This window comes from Diospyros lotus, chromosome 2, assembly GCF_014633365.1.
Source record: "Diospyros lotus cultivar Yz01 chromosome 2, ASM1463336v1, whole genome shotgun sequence".
NCBI classification, from domain to species: Eukaryota; Viridiplantae; Streptophyta; class Magnoliopsida; order Ericales; family Ebenaceae; genus Diospyros; species Diospyros lotus.
This window is the reverse complement of record NC_068339.1, coordinates 30124918-30131700: the sequence shown is the minus strand read 5'-3', so window position 1 is coordinate 30131700 and position 6783 is coordinate 30124918. Positions and strand designations below refer to the sequence as shown.

At 45.9% G+C, this 6783-nt stretch overlaps 1 non-coding gene across 1 annotated transcript; it reads right to left on the bottom strand.

Moving 5' to 3' along the window:
• Nucleotides 1-276: 276 nt before the first annotated feature.
• LOC127796099 (small nucleolar RNA R71) lies at nucleotides 277-383 on the bottom strand. Its single transcript, XR_008021930.1, has one exon. It is a non-coding gene; the product is annotated as a small nucleolar RNA R71 (small nucleolar RNA).
• Nucleotides 384-6783: the final 6400 nt, after the last annotated feature.

The window sequence follows — 6783 nt, the reverse complement described above, 5'->3', positions numbered from 1 at the left end:
TCAAACCAGGACTCATTTAGATGGTTCAGTAGGGGCAGTTTTGGTGGAAATCCAACTAGAGATCCTAATGCGCACTTAGCAAACTTTTTATAGATATGCGAAACCATCAAAATGAACAGCGTCAATAAGGATGCAATCAGATTGAGACTGTTTCTTTTTTCGTTAAGAGATAATGCCAAGGTGTGGTTGAATTCCAAAGCTCTAAATTCATTTACAACATGGGTAGCCGCATCACAAGCATTCTTGAGTAAGTATTTTGCACCAGGTAAGACTACAAAACTCAGGAATGGTATTACTAGTTTTATTCAATTTGATGGTGAATCTTTGTATGAGGCATGGGAAAGGTTTAAGGAATTGCAAAGACGATGTCCACACTATGGTCTTACTGACTGGTTGATTGTGTAGACATTCTATAATGGTCTATCTCATTTAGTTAGAATCACTATAGATGCTGCTGTAGGGGGTGCACTAATGGGTAAGTCTATAGAGGATGCTTATAAGCTGCTTGAAGAAATGGCTTCCAACAATTATCAATGGTCTATTGAGAGAGGTATGCCCAAGAAAGCCTTAAGCATGTATGAAGTTGATGGCATTAATATGTTAAAAGCTAAGGTGGACAATCTTGTAAAAATGTTTGGTAAGTTGGGGAATGTCAATGTTGTTTATTCTAATTTCAATTCTGCTAGTAATTATGATTGGTATGAGAAATCTCACTTGGGTTCTGATTGTATGCAGGTTGAGCAATCTCAGTTGTTGTTGCCAAAATACAACAATCTATTTTTAATTGTGGGCAGATGTAAAAGTCTTGGGAGTTGTGCCTTCAATGATGAGAATCTTGACAAGCAACTGGGTTTGGCAGTCAAGTAGATCTGGTGATCCAACAGAGTTGATGGTCTGATAGGGCTGATGATCTGGCAGGCTGATGACTTGGTGGATCTGGTAGATCTGGTGGGCTAATGATTAGGTGGCCCAAGATAATCGGGTGGCCTTAGATAACCGACTGACCTTGGATAACCGAGTGGCCCTCTATAACCGAGTGGCCTTAGATAACTGAGTGGCCTTAGATAACCGAGTGACCCTCCATAACCGAGTGGCCCTCTATAACCGAGTGGCCTTAGATAACCAAGTGTCCTTGGATAACTAAGTGACCCTCCATAACCCAGTAGCCCTCCATAATCAAGTGACCTGCAAAACGATAGCAATGTTAGGGTGCGGTGGGGGTCCCCGTGCAAATTCTCCGATGCTTAAGTTAGTTCTCGAGAGCCAAAAATATGGAATTGTGTTGAGAAGCCCAAAGTGCGTACCTCGTGATGAAGGCATGGTCTCCTATTTATAGTGGAGGAGAGAGAGAAGACATAAGACAATTAGGGCCAGAATCTCGCGGCCTGTTCCGATGATTTCGTGGCCCATCCGAGAGGGAAAAGATGAGAGATTGGCTCAAGCTCACTCGGTCATAACCGAGTAGGGGGCCACTCGATCATGCCTTATTTTACCCTTTTCCTCGATTTGGTTTTGAGTGGTTTCCATACCTCAACTTCATTCCCAATTTACACATTGATTCAGCTCGAATCTCTCAAAACTCAAAAATAAAAGTTGTAGATAATTCTCTTAGCTTTTCATAGGATTTTGAATCAGCTTAATCGAAGCTCGTATGAGAGAGTTATACTCAAACAATCAAAGTAGTGTCGTACCCACTCGGCATAACCGAGTGGGTCATGAAAAGTGAGGGGAAATTGGTTACCCGCCCACTTGGTCATGACTGAGTGACCCCCCACTCAGTTATGGCTGAGTGGGTCTTCATTCCATTGGATTTGAGGGCCTCTTTTTCCTTTTGTCTTGGTTTGGATCCATCTTCGCTCCAATACTTGACTCTGAGCCTTAATAGTGCAGTTGCATCAACTTAGAGCTCAATTTCAACCTTGATGAAGCCTGGAAACCAAAGTTTTGAGAGCCAGTTTCTTATGGCCCATGTTACGAACAGATGACGCCAATTGTTGTTGCCAAAATACAACAATCTAATTTTAATTGTGAGCAGATGTAAAAGTATTGGGAGTCATGCCTTCAATTATGAGAATCTTAACGAGCAACTGGATCGGGCAGTCGAGCAGATTTGGTGATCCAATAGAGCTGCTGGTCTGATAGGGCTAATGATCTGGCGAGCTGATGACTTGGTGGATCTGGTAGATCTGGTGATCTGGTGGGTTGATGATCAGGTGGCCCAAGATAACCAAGTGGCCTTAAATAACCGAGTGACCTGGGACAACCGAGTGGCCTTGGATAACCGAGTGACCTAAGGCAACCGAGTGGCCTTGGATAACCGAGTGACCTAAGGCAACCGAGTGGCCTTGGATAACCGAGTGACCTGAGGCAACCGAGTGGCCTACAAAACGAGAGCACAATTAGGACACGGGTGGGGATCCCCACACAAACCCTCCAATGCTTAAGTCAGATCTCAAGAAAAAGTATGAAATTATACTTCAATAACTCAAGAGTGTGTACCTTGTGATGGAGATGAGACCTTGTATTTATAGCAGAGGGTGAGGGAGGCCTTGCGATAATCTCGGCGAGGATCTCGCGGCCCGCTCCGGAGATCTCGCGACCCATTTCAAGGATTTCAAACCCCATTCGGCTGGAAGTCTGATAATGAGAGGGGTCCACTAGGTTGCAAACAAGTGGGCCATGAAAATGGCCGGGCTGGGGGTCACTCGGCATAACCTAGTGACCCCCCACTCGATTATACCGAGCTGGGGCACCCCACTCGGCATAGCTGGGCGAGTGTGTAATACCCGGTATTACATGGTGTTGAAATAAATAATTTTTGGATTATTTTGTCAGGACCTCGGGTGGTCCGGAAAGCCCAAGGGTCAATCTCGAGAAATTAATTAATAAACTTTGCCGAATTGGCGGCTGGGAGTGCCTCGGGACTTAGATGTCCAGGGAAGAGGGCAAGAGATTGACGAGCGTCTCAAGATGAGATTAATGACGCTGGAAGCAGTCCGATCGGGAATAATTTTTGGAATAAATTCTGTATAAGCCCGAGTGGGTGCCAATACCGAATAGGCGGAGGAGACCTCCTGGAAGCTAAGGGGACCCTAGGGGTGGTTCGATTTTCTAAGTAAGGCAACCCTTAAGTGTTTTCGGGTCAAATTAAGGTCCTGTGCAGGCGCAGGGACAAAATTGGCTTTATCGAGTAAAAGTCAAATTATTAATTTTGGAGAATTAATGTTTTAGTGGCTTGTGGGAAATTAATTAAAATCTTGGGAGGGTCCAAGTGTAATTATAAAATCCCCCAAGTGCAATTATCAATTCTCTTAAGTGGAATTAGGGAATAATTGAGGGATTAATGTGTGAATTATATATAAATATATATATATATATGGATGTGTGCAGGCGAGGAAGCTTCCTTGAAGCTTCGTGAGTCCTCTGCCATTTGAAATGGCCGAACAGAGGAGAGTGGGATCAGAGAAGAAATGAGAGAGAGCATTGAGAGAGAGTGTGAGATCGAGAGATAGCTCTTGGCCGAGTGAAGCAAAGCGTGAGGGAGAGAGAGAGCTCGGGGCGGCCATGGTTGCTATTTGGATGGTCGAATCAGAGAGCTAAGGAGAGTGAGAGATCATGGGAGAATGCTGGCCGAGGCATTACGCGAGAAAGAGAGAGCTCGTGTGTGTGTGTGTGTGTGAGAGAGAGAGAGAGAGCATGATGGCCAAGTGGCCATGGCAGCAGCCGAAATGGCCAGCGAAGAAGAAGGCAACGGCGAACCAGCGAGGGTGCGTGACAGAGCTCATGGAGGCCGAAGTGTCTGCCTAGGCGCGTCGCAATGGATACCTGGATGCGTTAATGGTCGACCGAGGCTAGCGGTGATGGCAGCGGCGGGGCGTGCAAGCTGCTCGGGAGAGGATGCCATGGCAGCTCGCGATGGCAACAACCAAAACGGGGGAGGCCGGTTCAGGTAGCGGCTGTGCGATAGCTGGAAGTGGTCGGCGATGGCTGAGACTGCGGCGTCGAAGTGGCTCGCGGTCGTGCGAGGAAGCTGCTGACCGAGCCGAGAGGAAGGAGAAGCGTGCGCAGGTCGGCCGCGCAAGGAAGATGGTGAACAGTGCCGCGCGAGAAGAAGAAATCAGGGGAGAAGAAAGAAATAAAAAGAAAAAGAAAAGTGAAAAAAATAAATAAATAAATAAATTCTGGAAAATAAGGGGGAAAATGGAGAAAAGTGCTAGAAAATTCCAGAAAAATGAGAGAAAAGTTTGGAAAGTATTTTGGGGTTCGAGGAGTTTGCCAGAAGCTCGGAAATGTGGTTTTGAGCACAAGGTGGCCTCCCATGAGGCATCGCCGGGTTGGGCATTTTTCGAATTTGTCCTCCAGATTGATTAAGGTAATTAATTAAATTTCTTTCGAGTTAATTTCCCTTATTTGAGATAGTGATATGTGTAGTGTTGATTGGATTGAACCCTCGGTGGGGTTGATTTGAAATTTGTTGAAGGATGGTGAGTGTGGCGAAATTGAGGGCATTGGGTTAATGCTGAATTTTAATGGAGTTGGGTTTTGTGTGTTTGCCTCTAGGTTTGACTGAGAAGGCAATGATCCTAGAGGAACTTGAGATTTAGGCTTGAATTCGTGCCGAGCTAGAGATGAAGCTTCGAGCCAGGTAAGGGATGGCCCCATGTGAAGGTGGCCTTGCAAGTTGGTAAATGTGTTTGATAATGTTTTTATGTTGCATTGGCAAGTAGTGGTTATATCTTGTGTGATGCAAAACCTAGTGGACCTATGGCCATATGGAGGACTAGTGTGGTAGGGGCTGATAGGTTGATGCCTCAAACCTTAGTGGGTTGTGAGGATGTGTGAGCCAAGCCTCATTTGCATGCATTGGCATACATAAACATGATTATATTCATATTTACATGCATTGCACCCTTATTGAGTCTTTATGACTCATGAGGTTTTACCTCATGTGTAGATGATGCAAGTCCGGATGCAAGCAGGGATGGCGCCGGGAGGCCGTTGTGGCAACTAGCTGAGTTGCCCGAGTTATGTATTTTTAATTTTGCTTGTATGTAGCCAGGGGGCGTGGTGTATGTATACCCTTGTGAGTAAATGTCTGTGTTATTGAGCTTAAATGTATTTAATTGTGTAATCATCATAGTGTGATAGATGATTGTGAGATTGCTTGCTGAATGTGGCATAGTCGGTAAAGCCAAGGTTCGGACCGAGTCACGATCAGCAAGGTATGTTCTCATAAATCCCCAATACTCAGTGAAGTGTTTGTATGCTAGCCTTGTGCCTGGGTCACCTCTGGCTTGCTATGGGGTGAGCTGAAGAGAGGTGAAGCTCACTCGGGTTTCGGGTCTTGGTCCGCTGGATTTTTCTTATTTGAGTTGGGACCGATTCCTGAGTGGAGCGAAGGGAAGGACGAAGCCTAGTTCCCACCTAGGGCGTTTCCTGTTGAAACATAGTCCAATCCTTCAGTTGTGGTTGTCGGGTGAGTAATCCGGTCGATTATTTACCGGTGGCGCCCATAAGTGGGAGCGGGTCGTCACAGAGTGTCCACTCGGCATAACCGAGTGGGGGTCCACTCAGTTATGTCGAGCTAGGGGCAGCCACTCGGCATGACCGAGTGGCCCCCCACTCGGTTACGCCGAGCTAAGGGCAGCCACTAGGCATGACCGAATAGACCCCCACTCAGTTATAGCAAGTGGGTCTTCGTCTTCCTTATGATGCTTTGCTCTTTCTTTCTTTAACCACATTGGGGCCCACCTTTGATCAGGTATCGGCTTGATTTTCCTTGGTACATCAATTGCTCCCTGCTTTTTTAGTCGAGGAAGTCGGGCGAAAGAGCATACAGTACCAAAAAAAATTTTATGCGCCTCCTATCGTATTTTACTTATCTTCAGAAGACCGTTTGTGCATGCTTGCTCTTTATTTTCTACATTCGTCCGATAGTTTCGATGCTTTTTCGTCTTTTGAGCCCCTATAAATAGGGCTCAAGGTCTTCATTTGTCCCACATAAGGATTGGTCGTGGGTGTCTTCAAAGCTCAAATTCTCTCAGGTCTCGGCGTATTTTCAGGCCTCGTCACATTTCCAGCCCTCGGCACGAGGCATTTGGCCATGATCGAGTGGCCATGATTGTGCAACTGGGGGGCCACTCAGTCATGACTGAGTGGCCTTCTTTTTTTGCGATCATGACCACTCGGTCATAACCGTTCTCTTATCTGTCCATAGGATTTTGAATCACCTCAATCGAAGCTCGTATGAGAAAGTTATGCCCGAGAAACCAAAGTAGTGTCATACCCACTCGACATAACCGAGTTGGTCCTCCCCACTTGGTCTCGGCTTGACATCTTGCTCCTTCGGCTTCCTTCCTTGATCTCCTACAACCCATGGGGCCTTTGGGCTTCATGTCCATGTCTCGCGACTCTTTTAGGTCTCGTGACTCTCCAAGTTTGCAAGGCATATCAATTGCTCCCTACCCTTTTAGCCAGGAGCTCCGGGAGAAAGAGTATCTTGTCCTGTAAACTTTTGAACATTACTTCTCTTTTAACTACTTCATCTTCTACACATCCTCTCGAGCTTCTTCACACACCGTGCCTTTAAATTTCTGGGTTTTAGTGATTTTCAATTCCTCTGCATAAGTATGAGGTAGATTTACTAGTAAGTTAACTTTCCATAGATGTCGAACTATGTATCGAACAATGAGTTTGATTTTGCTCTCAGTTATTGCGTTATGTCCAGGACAACAGGCTTGCATTTACTTTTCCCTCGTTGTTCGGTTTTAAGCGGGACAACGA